At 43.6% G+C, this 13925-nt stretch overlaps 1 protein-coding gene across 19 annotated transcripts in view; it reads left to right on the plus strand.

Annotated features, from left to right (window-relative positions):
- Window positions 1-13401, plus strand: part of EPB41L2 (erythrocyte membrane protein band 4.1 like 2) — a 207729-nt gene extending 194328 nt beyond the window's left edge. For all 19 annotated transcript variants that reach the window (XM_082729642.1, XM_082729646.1, XM_082729641.1 and 16 more), the window contains one exon: window positions 12123-13401. The gene's annotated coding sequence lies outside the window, so the exon portion shown is untranslated. The remainder of the gene's footprint in view (window positions 1-12122) is intronic.
- Window positions 13402-13925: the final 524 nt, after the last annotated feature.

Here is a 13925-nt window from a genome sequence, read left to right on the forward strand (position 1 = left end):
TAACAAATGAGAAAATTTAGTGTTATGCAATTATAAGTATTTTTCCTGAATTATGTTAATCAGGAACATAGGACAAAAATTAGTGGCCAATGTGAGCATTACCAATACCCACTTTCATTGTGGCATTTTAATAAGTTTTAAAGCAAGTTAGTTATATCCGTTATTCCTAGCACCCTTTCCTCATTTTTGCAGTGGGCACGCGTGTACACACATACAGCCTGTGAAGTTTGCCTATCTCAGAGGACACCTTTTTAGGCAGCCCTGCTAAACAGATTTAGGCAGTTAAAATGTAAATTCGCATGTAAGGCCAGCAAACTAGATAAATGTGGAAAAATTCATTCATCCATTCCAAAAAACATGAGACCAAAGTGTCATGGGTAGAGCTGGGCACTGAGGATGCAAATGGTCAAACTGGGAAACAAACAAACAGGATCCCCTTCCTCGGGAAAGGATCCTGTCTGGGAGGGGAGGTGTAAATATTAAGAAACAAAATGTAATTTGCAAATGTGATAAATGCTCTGAAGGAAATAATGCGATAGGAGAGAACCAAATAGATTTACGCTGCTGTAAATTTAAGCTTTCCCTTGAGAAAGCGAGTTTGCGTTAAGATCTGAAGGACGAATAGGAGTTACCCCGGTGTCTGAGTCCTCACAGCACCCCGCCTCCTGCTGGCTGCCGCTTGTGCTCAAAGACTTTCCTTCGCTGGTGCCTGTCAGGGAGGACAAGTGCATGTGCCGCATCGGTTACTCTCTGGCTGCCCCATCAGGGTCCCACAGAGGCAGCAGGTGGGCCAAGGCCAAGTGCAGGCCTGTCACTGAACGCCAGAAAAGAAGAATAAGTACTTACTGGTGGTATAGCCGCCCCATCTCCCCTTCTCTGACATGAAAAGTTCTCCTCCTGATCTGACCTGACCTCTTCCTTTGGAGGAGCTCTGAGCTTTGGATGAAGCACTGAGAGTGGGAGGCGAGGGCAGTGCACAGAAAGGTGGTGGAGGAAGACCCACTGAGGGCCGAGCCTCCCAGGGCTTCCACTCTCAGCTGGGTGCCGACCACGGGGCGGCCCAGAGGAGCTGCCACAGACTCCATGAGAAAGGAAACATGCTTCAGAGGAGTACTTGACTAAGTCTTTGTAGCTGTTTTTCTCTGTGTTCTGAGAAGGACTCCTCCCTTCCCAGTTCATCCTAAATGCATGTTTATGAGCCCGCAGCTAGACACAACACGTCCGTGGCCTTGTCGCCACTGGAATGGTGCTCCTCAAGAGTTCCCATGAGGAAGAAGAGTCCTGCTTGCTGGTTTGGGCTGCAAGGCCTCAGAAAGGACGAGCTCAGGATGGGGAGCTGGCGACTTTGCTTCAGTTGGCTCCATCCCCTTTCTGCACCCAGACTTCAAATAAGTCCCAGTGACTCCTGGAGTCATCACTGATGTGTAGGATAAAGAGCAAACAAGGCCTCCTTTACAGCTGAAAGTGTGAGCCACCAAAGGAGGAAATGATGGGGGAGCAGTGTCTCATCTGCTCATGTATTTTACTCTTGTTGTTGTTGTTGTTGTTGTTGTTGATTATACCAGTATATACGGAATGCCCATTGGGTGTCATCTATTTACCGTGAAGGTTCACACCAAACAAGGTCTGCACTCAGCAGTAAATCATGGTAGCAGGGTACAGTCTCTGCCTTGAGGATGTGTTCTGAGCTGCGTTGGGTGGGAACAGAAAGGCAAGATCTCTACATTAGGATGGGGTGTCAGATGGCTTCTCATTGGAGCTTTTAGGGGAGTAGGAATAGCTCAGGGAAGAAAGGCACGGAAGGGGGCACTCCAGGCCAGAGCTGGTTCTCTGAACCTCATATCCCGAGAATGGGGCAGAATCAGGCACGTCTGGGCTGCAGGGCACGTGTTGGAGGAGCGCGATGGGAGTGGCCGAAGCCCGACTCTGAAGTCTTACAAGCCAAAATCTGGAGTTCAGCTCTACTTGGAGAAGCGAAGGGACACAACACCTCGTGTGCTGGGGAGATGATAAGGGGATAGAGGTCTGTGACTTGGTGACTGTTGGCATGGGGATATGTAAGTTTGTGATTTGAGAAGATGGCCAAGCAGGGGAGGATCCCAGGCTTCTGGCATGAGCAAATGAGTGGGTGGTGGGAGCTATAATTTCAATCCTGGGATACAGGTGTTGGTTTTCACAGGTCCTGTGCAACATGGCCAGTCTTCTCAGCTCAGCTGTCTTAAAGCACAGGTTTTGTTCTATTTTTTGTTCTTGGTAGTGTAGGAGAACACACCTGCCATGGCATTATGGAGGACGTTTGGAAGTGAATCTGTAAGGGCCTTTCTTCTGCACACGGCATGGTTATTTGAAAAGTTACCAGATAGTCGGAGTGTTAAGAGGAAATGCAGCATCGCAGATCTGCTGGGTTCAAATCTATTTCGTAGTATGTGACCTGCCAAGTTCTTCACGTTTCTATTCCTCAGCTCTGCCATCTGTGAACTGAGGATAATAGAATTTATAGAAGAGTTTGTTTCCAAGGCACGCTGTAGCATATCGAGTCAGCTATAGGAACCATTTTTGCTCCTAGGAATAAATTAAACATTGGAATATCCTTCCCCAGGGGTGTTGAGTTTGAGGTGCACGTGAAATGGCTACATGGGGAGGTCCAGGAGGTCGCCAAGAGCTTTGAGAGAAATCAAAACAGGTTTGGAGCTGTAGGTAGAGGTTTGAAAGTCATCTGAATGTGTCACCTAGTGAGGAAGCCTTTGGTTTGAGGGATTTTACCCTGGACAAGGTCAGAGGAGATGCAGGAGGGGGAATGGGAAAATAGGAAGAAAATGCGGAGGAAACACTGTCACGAAAGTTGCAGAAGACGAGAACTCCAAGAAGGAGAGAGTAATTAAGTCTTGAACACGTCCTCTGGAATTGTTGGTATAGAATCAGCCTGGGACTCGGTCAGAGCCGCGTCAGGCAGGTAGTGGGGATGGAGCCCTGTCCCATGTTGAGGAAATTGGACTTTTACACGGAAAGTACTTTCAGGAAGCTCTCTGTGCTATCGGGCATTTGTGAATACCAATTTCTACATAAGATAATGTTGTCTTCAAGCTAACATTTCTGAGTTAGGGTGATATTCAGAGTTTCAAGATGAACTTGAGAGCCAGACAGGAAATTAGCATTTGCTGTCTAACTGACTCGCAGGAGAACAGAGCCACATTGGCTAGACTGAGTTCTTGCTCATCACGAGCTACTTATTCCCGTGTGGGCCCTGATGAGCCTGACTTTGTATCTGAAGAAGAAGCCCCAGCCTGTGGACTTCCAGTTCAGGAGCCAGGAGTTTTTCAGGCATATCACATGCCTTGCATTTTTATTTTATTCTCCTTGGCTAGTTGTACTAGTCTTATACCTAAAATTAGCATTAGTTTTCAATGTAGATTAATCAAGCCTAAAATGCAGATTTACATATAGCCCCGAAAAGCCATTTCAGATTTAGTGGCTGTCAGGCACAGGTACTTTTCACTTCGGCATGCTGTGGAATGTTCTGCTTCATGTTTATAAATCTGACAGGTGCTTTCCATGAGTCAGTTCCAACATATTTGAACCACCCCACAGAAGAGGCACTGGACGCCACCACTGTTGTGCACTTGTTCGCACAAGAGTCACGAATTCTCCAGGGTTTGCTCTTGGGCAAGATTATTATCGACTCTTGTTTTTGCAAATAGGATTATTGTTATTGGGGCTCTCTTTCCTGGTAATAACAGAAGCGATTATTATTTTTAAAAAGAGCTAGGAGAAAATGTAAATGATCCCTAATTCCTCTGCTCCTAGAGTTAGATAATCCCTTTTCACAGTGTATGTATGTGTGAACACATCCACGCCCACGCCCGCCTCTGTGGGCCGAGCTGGGACTGTCGATTCTGTGACTAGCCTGTTTGCTCCTCCCCCGGCAGTGCATGGGAGAGAACCTTCCCCGGAAGCCTCTCCTCGTTTTTCATCAGCCATTGAACAGACACGTGAGGATTTACGTGACCCCTGTTAACGGGCGTTTAGGTTATTCCTCCGTTGTCGCAATTCAGCACGCAGCTGCAAAGGTCATAGTCATGTGTATATTTTGGGGCACGGATTTCATCGTTTCCGTGGCAAATGTTTCCTCCTGAAAGGTTTGAAGAAGTTGCAGTGTATGAACATCCCTATTGCCCCACAGTTTGTCTGAAGCTAAGGATTATAAAACATTTAAGAAATCCTTGCCCATCTGGTGAGGAAAGAGCATTTGTTCCCCTCATCTCCTTTTTTAATTGTGAGGAAAGAGCGTTTTGTTTTCAATGCTAGTGAGGCTCAAACACACACACTTACACACACAATTTTATTTCTTTTGATTTGTCAGTTCTTTCCCATTTTTCTGTTCAGGTGTTACCTTATCTCGGACAGATTTATTAAGGTTACAAACCCCTTCATCCCAAGTGTTGCATATTTTCTCTAGTTTTTCATTATTATTGAGAATTAAAAATAGCACCAAGCTGGGGGAGGGAGGGCGAAGGCCAGACAAAATCAACAGATTGGAGGCATGAAGGTCGCAGCCAGAGTTTGGTCTCTTTGGCCCAAACAGTATTTTTTAGAATTTGAATTAATGAACAGTGCCTAAAACAGGAAGGCACCAACTGATTTCAGAACCATCAGGAGCTCCAGTGGCATTGGGCCTGCCCTCTGGCATGGCGGCAGCACCACCCTCGGGCAACAGAAGAGCCCTCCCGAGCCACCTGTGTCTCCTCAGGAGGCCCTGGGTACCCCATCTCCCTGCTCACGTGTTCACCCACCTGGCCTCTGAGGGGTGGGCGTGGCGATCGTGACTTTATTATGCCTTAGGCTGGATGAGGGCATATGCAGAAGTATGAAAATCAGAAGAATATTTTATTATAAACAGTTTAAATTACAGCCTCTTCTCTCCCTACTCGCCCCCCAGCAACTCTTTTTCAATGAGGAAGTAGAATTCTGGAGAATAAAGTAATCGGCATCAATCCCTTATAGTCAGGACTCCTAAATGCCATCCATGCGCGGAGCTCAAGAGAGTTTCATCTGTCTGAAGAACCACAAATGTCGGTCATCCCAGATACTATTTTCTAAATGTGTAAATTTGTGGTGGCATTAGAAGGGAATTTTGCAGTGGTAACCCAGTAGTGTGTGTTAAAGATATTCCTGACCCCATGACGATTACATTGGAGGACCTGTTAGCCCTACATTTATTTAATTCTCATGATCAAAATGATTCCATTTGCCTTAGAGCTAGTAGAGTGTCTAGATTTGTCGGGTATGATAGCCAGTCCTCACCTGTGCTATTTGAAACATGGCTCTTCCAAACTGAGATGTGCTATAAGTAGAATATAACATACTGGATTTGAAGATGTTAGAAAAAAAGTGTAGACTAATAATCTAGAGATTTGGGCCCAGAGATGAACTCTTTTGAGTTCCACTAAACTTCTATTGAAGGAAAACACAAAACAAATATTTGGTGAGTTCTGTTCATATATGGTTTCAAAGGTTTTTTCCCCCCTCAAAGATAACGGTTTTGATACTGTTTTTTAAGTGCAACTTTTATTTGATGCTTTATCAGATAAAATGTTTTCTCATCTCTTTATCTTATGAACCTAAGATTGATACAGGCTTAGCTAGAATACGGTATACTGAGTGTAACGTTGTTCTTGTCCATTTGTTACTTAAAAGAACCTTTAAGAGTTTGTAAAATGCTCTCATATCACATTCCCATGAGATTTATACCTAGCAGAATGAACCAGAAGATCTTACACTAGCTTTAGGGCCAGATATTAACTACAAGTAGAAACCTTTGTCAGGGCTCTCAGCGATTTGGGAAAGCCATCTTAAAAAAGAAGGCAGAGTCCTCCCAGGATATGATAGATGTAGTTATTTAACAAAAGAACAGAAAAAGGAAACCGCAAACTTTCCACTTCAGTCAGCAGGTGTAAGTAATGGGAAAGACAGGCGACAGTGCTTCCTGCCGTGAAATACAATTGTTTGTTTGTTCCCCCACCCAAGCCCCTGCGCTTGGTTCTTGCCTTTGCAGCTCAGTCCCTAGCACCTTCATCTGTAGATTCATCAGTGCTGACTCCTGTCAGGACACCATGCTTGGGGCACTCTGGTAGCTCTGGTGAGCAAGAGGTAAACCCATGAGAACCTGAATGCAAAGAACATAGAGAGTCAAATGTAGTGTTTGGGAAGCCTTGATGAAGGACTGTGAAAGTTGATTGAAATTTCTGATGGGTAAATCCGAGACCTCCCCAGAAAGGTATCAGGGAAGCCTCTCTCCGCAGAGTGCCGGGAGGGGATTCGAACGTACGGAGGTGCGCAGAGCGGAAGAAGCTTGCCAAGAAGCAGTGGCAGGGGTGGCAGGGAGAACAGCTCTCGCGTGTGGCTGTGTGTTGAGTTCCCAGCAGGGCTGGAAAGAGCACAATATAGTTGGCACTCAGAGGAGGCCGAGACAGTGGCGGAGGAACCCTGGTCCAAAACCTACATGTCAGTCGGACCCATGTGAGAGCCCACGCGAGAGCCTCTTGAGACCACAGAGGCGCCCTAACAGCATTAATATGTTCAGGCCAAACAAGCGAAGCAAAATTATTTCCCTGAACTATTTGTTGAATGGGTGCTGTTTTTCATTTGGCCAAAAAGAAGAAAACACTCGACTTAATGTTTCGCTCTGAATTCAGCAGGCACACAAATCTGTGAGAAAAGGAAAGGAGGGTGATACACGAGGGATAGCAGATTCTCCACAGGAAGATCCCAAACTTTGTTGTCTCAGGACACTTTACACTCTTAAATATTGCCGAAGGGCCCAAAGAGCTTTCATTGCTGTGAATTATACATACCAAAAGTTACCATAGTATAAATAAAAATTATTGAAGTTTACCAGATTATAAATGAAACAGAACAGATTAAAAATATTTATGAAAGAGTTCAAAATAATCAGTAAAAGAAGCCTGTCAGAAAAGGCCACATGTACTGTGTGGTTACAACGATATGAAATCCTACAAAAGGCAAAGTGATTGAGACAGATCACTGGTTGTCACAGAGCTCCTTGGAAGAGTCTTTAAATACGGGGAAGCTATTGGGCCACCTGGGTCGCTCAGTTGAGCAACTCTTGATTTTGGCTCAAGTCATGATCATGGGGTCATGGGATCAAGCCTTACATTGGGCTCTGTGCTCCATGTGGAGTCTGAGGATTCTCTCTCTCCTCTCCCTCTGCCCCTCCCCTGGCTTGCTTTTGCATGCACAACTACACGTGCGCTTTTTCTCAAATAAGGTCTTTGAAAAAAAAAACAATATCGGGAAGCTATCAAGCTCATGGTGGCCAAAATACAATCACCCAAGATTCTAGTTTTCACCTGCATGCTTGAATTTTATCACTGGCCACAAGTCCATGGTCAGTTGTTTTCCTTGAGATGACAGGCTCGCCTCATTGTCAAGAAAATGCCTGCCTACTAGAATAACAGTTTGTCCATCAGTAATTCTCAAATAAAAAAGGTGTTTATGAAATAAAGGCGGCTTCTTCAATTCCCAGTTCGAGCGTTCCTTTCTTCTCTAGCCATCCGTTGTACTTCCATATGCAGCAGGAGTGTGCTGTGCCCATTTTCCATTTCATTACCCAGAATGTTAGAAAAACATGAACTCAGAGGATGGGATATAAGACAGTAATTTTCTGTGTTTCATCCAGGACATCCTTAAGTGAGGCTGGCTTGCCTTCTTTGTTCCTTGTTTCACTGAGAGTGTATGGTGGCAACAAGTCCAGTGACTTCTGGTGCAATTTGGTGCCACCGTCTTGACCTGTAGCAAGATGCTAACAGGTGTGTTCCCCCTTGTTGTTACGCTATCGGTGAAAATGTCCACACCCCAAAAAGAGCAATTAGTGTCTTAGTGTGGTTGTGAAATCTTTTTTTTTTTTTAAATGTAATAGCTTTGACTTCACAACCCCCTGAAAAAAGAGTCTCTGTGACCCTCAGGGTCGGCCAAGCACTCTGAGAACCAGTGGTGCTACCAACACTGTAAGAATCGACTTTCCTGGGTTAACCAAATAGAAAATTTTTAAAAGATTTTATATATTTGAGAGAGAATCCGTGCATTCATGCATGAGCAGTGGGAGGGGCAGAGAGAGAGAAGCAGGCTCCCCACTGAGCTTGGAAGCCAGACAGGGCTCTGATCCCAGGACCCTGGGATCATGACCTGATCAGAAGGCAGATGCTTAAACCACTGAGCCACCCAGGCGCCCCCCACCCCTCACCCAATAGAAATTTATTCTTCTTGCATTTTTGGATCTAAGACTCCTGTGTTCCCATGGAAATTATGTAAAAAGTGAAAATCAAATGTGCATATTGGAGACCCAAGGAAGAAAGCTTCCCATTAGGAATAACTGACGTCCATAACCATGAACTCTTGTATTTAAAACTGAACACTTGAGTGCATGGATCTCATTTTTATTTAGGAAAGAGTTGGATTGTCTCTCGCATAAATTTTCATATTTTCAAGAACTCTGGCTATACTGCTGCCCTACGGGAATTGAATCTTACTTAATCCAAAGACAAATGTTACGGTTTCTTGCTTTAGTTTAATTATTTTTGGATGAAAGCCGTATTTTTGCATTTTTATTGAGACTCCCCTCTGGATAAGTGCTTTACCACTTACAGGCAGAATTTCTGGTGGCTTGGGTCAAGTGCTTTTTCATGAGTGTACATTTGCAGTTTACTGAGTCAGTTTCTGGAGAAGAGCATGCTCAAACTTGAGCCCCATGCTGGGAGCCCCCATCTCTGGAAACTCGGAAGCTCTGCTTTTCAAATGAAGTCACAGAACCACTGTGCTTGAGTGTGGTTTCCCACTGCTCCTCAGGCACACTAAAATAAATCAGAGTGTTCCAGAACCTTCTGTGAGGACGTAGGGCAAAGTGGGCAACAGGCACATGTCCTTGAGGAATTTAGATCTAGAGTGAGAGCTGGGATTGGATGAGACAACCACACTGAGCTATTCCCATATTGACCAAAAGAGGGGGACAGAGGCTAGGGAACGGGGTTGTGGGAGTTAGAAATGTTCATTGACATTGTATGTAGTGTGTGGGGTGGGTACCGATGGAAACAGTGGTTTGGGCTTCTGTTTTTACTTGACCAAAATTCTAATACCTAACATATAATCCACATACTTTAAAGCTGTGGTCTTATCCAAACTCCAGGTGAACATTATGATGTCATCCAAAGGAAAAGCCTAATAATACCTGTCCATTTGTACTGACCAAAAAAAAAAAACTGTTCAGCTGTTGTGAATATGAGGAGGAATTCAGGCTTTAAAAAAAAAAACAAAAAACAAGTTTTTTTGCACTACTGGTGCGTAGTCTTCAGTTTGATTGGAATGGGTGATAAATCATTATCTGTTTAAAAAAACAAACAAACAAACACAAATATGAAGGCTTTGGGATTTTATTTTTCTCACAGATACATGCCAGAACAGAAAACATGTAAATGCCTGATGCTTGTGTACCAATGGCAATGGTTCTTTTCTTTTCTCTTTACCAGCTCAAAAGCCTAGATGTTTACTACTTGCAGGAATATATTTCTATATGTGCTTAAGTACAGAAAGCAGTCAGAAGAGAGGTCGATGGGTCAACTATAAACTTCCTACGATGAATTATTCCCTGTTTATCCAGGACATGAGGAATTGGGATGTTCTGAAATGCTGAATATCTAATTAGCTCAGAGTTACACTTGATTTACTGCTTCTTAAAGAACGAGGAAAAAAATGCACTTGAGAGAGGGAAAAAATGCGCTTAACATTAAAATTACAATAAATGTAATTTTCTTTCAGTCTGAAAACTGTTTGGAATTCCAAGAGTGTGTTAAGGTTGTCATTTGTAATACTTATTACCAGAGGAGGAAATTGGTTTCTTTCTTTCTAGTGGTTTGATTGCGAATAAATGAAAGTAAATGACATTTGAGTTTACATGGGTAACTATGTCTTTTTCTCCACGTATATTTCAATAAATGTTGAAGCTCTTTGAAATCAAGATCTCTCATTCAGTTCCTACACACTCCTAATTCCTGTTTACTTGTCTGCTAATGACTTGGAAACAAGTTTAATTTTAGCTTTCTTTTCTAAATTGAAATTTTTTTATTTTTGGTGAAAACAGATTCAGTGAAATAATGTGACATGGAATCTAGAGGAAATGGAGAATAGGATCCTAAGCTCATTCTTTCTGTGGGTTTCCAGGCACTGGTAACCTGAGGGGTTCCTTTTCTATAATAGAAGCTGGGCATAAGTGGTATCTCTGTTCAAGAACCCAGCAACCAGCCCGCAAAGATCAAGAATAGATCTTGACTGATCGATTCTGTGACTGAGGCTGTAGCTAACTCCCAAATCCAATTTGATATGGTAGTTTTATCCATCCCTGATCACCATTCCCAAGTTTCTGTTCATAACTACTAACCTAAAAAGAGACGACTTTATCTTTTTTCTATTGATCCGCACACTGCCCTGTGCCCGCCCCTATAGCCTGCCTAGAATCAAGCAGAAGTCCTAATGAGTAACCAAATAGCCTAAAGCAGGCAACAGGTGAGAGACAATGAATTTGATTAATCAATCTGTCTTATATAATGAAGAGGCTAAAATAATATCTGTGATAATCTCAGTGGTGGGGAGTTTTTCTGTGAAAACAAGACTTTTTAATCTAACCAAAAGAATGTGCATTCTAATTGACTCGGGGGCCAGTGTCCCTTGGAAAGGACCTTAATTACCACCCTCCACTGTCTTCTGCCATCACCTACCATATGCCAAAACTTCAACTAAGAAATGAAAAATTACCTTCTCAAAACCCTTTTCTCTCTCTGGGGTGATGCACCATCTGTATTTTTTTGTCTGCCTCCCTGTCCACTCCCATTTTAGTCCTATCTCCTCCCTCCCTCTGTCCCTCCCTCTGATTGTGGCCTCCCCCCCACCCCCGGGTTCGTGCCCCTCCTTTTTCCTTACACCTGTAAAGACTAGTTCACCTATGAGTTTCACTCACCCTCTGCACCAGCCAGCAAATCCACATCCCTGGTCCTAAGACCTCACCTGGGCTTGATGCCTGTCCTGAGGTCCCAGACTCCAAACCTGATCGCGCTCCCTGGTACTTTCTTGCCTGTCCCCACCCTCCAATGGTTCTCCTACAGGGTGCCTCTCCATCCACCCTTCGCCCTGGTTTTATTAAAGTCGGAGTCCTCATCACCTAGCCATCCTACATGGCCCTCTTGTCTCTCTCCTGCCCAGCCTTAGCCTCTTCATCAGACTGAAGCTGCAGCCCTGTTTTCAGAACATAAACCAGGCCATGTCAGGCCTTCCTCAAAACCCGCCTCCTCTTCTCCTGAGCTTGTCACGTGCCACGTGGACTCGCTAACCCCTGGCTCTCTGACCTGTCTTCGGCCTCTTGCTCTCTACCTCAGGATCACTGCAGCAAACCGACAGCTGGTCTTTCGTCTGAATGCCCTTTCTGACTTCACTTCTTTTTTTGTCTGTTCAATCACGTCTGTACTCCTCAGTCTGGGATTAAAGAGTAGACCTAATATTTTTTACCCAACCTTCCATTCCTCACCCTATTATTACTTCTCTCCAATAATGCCCATTTCCTCACTATCCTGTCCTCACTCATTCTTGCTCCCCGCCCCCCATACTCTGCATACCCCCACTTAGACATTGCGCTGTCTCACTTCCTGGCCTCTTGCCCCATTCTCTTCTCCTCACCTGCAGCCCCTTTTCTGTTCATTTCATTGTTTTTCCTCCTTTACTTGAATCTAACGTTAAAGCCTACATGGGTTTCTCTGTTTGGGACTGTTGATATATGAGTTACCTCTTTTATAATTAACTCTGTGTGCATGTTCCTATTTGCCAGTATGTTTCTGGTGCTTGTCAGATCTCCACATAGTGTAAGGCCCGCTGGGGTGGCATAGACTTTCCTGCTTGTCTTCTGGTCTACGTGCTATCGACTAGAAGAGTAAATAGAAGAGTAGAACGAGGCAAATGGTAACTGGGTCATTTGACTTGGAACTGGATGGCACATTACTTACATTGTTTTTCAAGCCTCTGTCTTGGGAATATTTAAGTCATCTCTCTCTTTTTTTTCCTCCTAGAAATTCCATTTTTTAAACAACACTCAACTTTGTGAACCTGAAGAATTTTGATCATTCCAAGTCCTAATGCCACACCACTACTCCAGCGAATTTATACTACGACTGGTAACAATGACCAGAAGCCTGAAGAATTAAAATGCCAACAACCAAACCTTACCTTAACAGCTCTGGTCTATACTGTTCCCTCGCATTTTAATACATTATTTTGTTTTATAACCACTTCTAAATATTCTTGATTCTTTCTTCTTCTTCTTCTCTTCTTTCTTTCTTTGTTTTTTTTTAATTAGGAAGTTTTGTTTTTGTTTCCCGTTTACTTTGTGTACAACTACCTGCATTTTATCACTCATTTTGATCAAATGATAGTGAACAAAGCCAGCCCCATGCTGGTAAGGTGCTGTTCACTTGAACAGGTGCTGTTGTGCGGAAAGGAAACTCTGTGACTAATTTCCATAGTGGCTTTCCTGCCTTCCGGATCTTTCCCACTGAATCCTTACCATAAATATTTACGGAGTTTTCAGATTGCAGTAAATATACTGTATGAGAAAATATTAATACAGATTAAAAGCATTTCTTACATCCTGAAAATTTTCTAATGTTTGAGAATTTCATCGGGGCTGTTTTTTATATTGAATCCTTTTCGACTTTCCAGTCCTCTGACTTTCCCCTGAAAGTCAGAGATGCTCCCGACTGGACAATTACGAAGAAGCTCACTGACCACGCACTGTGTTTTGAGACCCTGTCGTGCCACAGTGCCAACGCTTCTCAGACACATGCTCTTCGGCAGCATTCCAGAACCTGGAGGGAGGAAAAAGAGAAACTACTGTTTCTTCCCTTCTACTAAAAATTCAGGCAGCTTAAAACCTTAGTGCTTTCTTTCTTAACATGTCCAAATTTCAAGACTTTCCATTATTTGACCCCTTTGTGTAGCACACTTGCTTTGTATTAAACCTCCTTGTGTACTTGTAAAACTGACTTTCTGTTATCGAGCAGGTGTATCTCTTTCAGATATAGTTGGATGATTCACACAGGTTTGAGGACACTGGGGGAGGAGCAGGGGCTGTGGTGGTGTTTTTGGTGGTTGTAAGGAAGTGAAACCACTTACAGCCAACACCGGAGACCTGATAGGGGCCTATTAACGATATTGAACATGTTTTCCTTTGCTTTTGACCCTATGTATAGTTCTGATGCCAGATTAGATTTATAGCAGCTTCAAGTTGTATTAAATGATATTTTGCTTTCTGTAATACTGTTATAAAATAAAGTTTGTTTATTCTCTAAACTTGCCACTTCTCTTTTTTGCAAAGGTTTAAAAAATAAACTGGACTGATCTTTTCAGGCGAAAGTCTTACTATATGGTGAAATGCAGCATTTTTTAGAACCTGTTGCTTCAATCTTTTATAATTTGCGGCTGCCGCCCGCATCACCAATGCAAAATGGCTAAGGCAGCGCTGAAGGTTCGGACGTCCGTTGTTCAGAGTGCTGGATTCCTCCTGCCTGGGTACACTGCCTTGCAGATTCTCCAAGGGAAAATCCCGCTTGTTTTCTCTGTGTATGTTTTGTTTTTGTTTTCAGAAAATATTTTCGTTCCACCACCTGAACCCTCCTCTGCTTCAAGTTTTGCTCTACTGTCCGGTGGGCCTCAGTGTATGAAACAGAATGGGTTCTGCCAAGGGGCCGCGTCCATGTCTAGTCGGGGTGTTTCATTATGAAACTTCTGCCCAGACACCTCGGATTAAGTGCTCCATTTTCTTCTACACATTGAAATCATTACACAGCAAATGACCAACAGGGTCTATTCCATTT

Source organism: Mustela nivalis (assembly GCF_964662115.1).
Source record: "Mustela nivalis genome assembly, chromosome: 5".
Lineage (NCBI taxonomy): Eukaryota > Metazoa > Chordata > Mammalia > Carnivora > Mustelidae > Mustela > Mustela nivalis.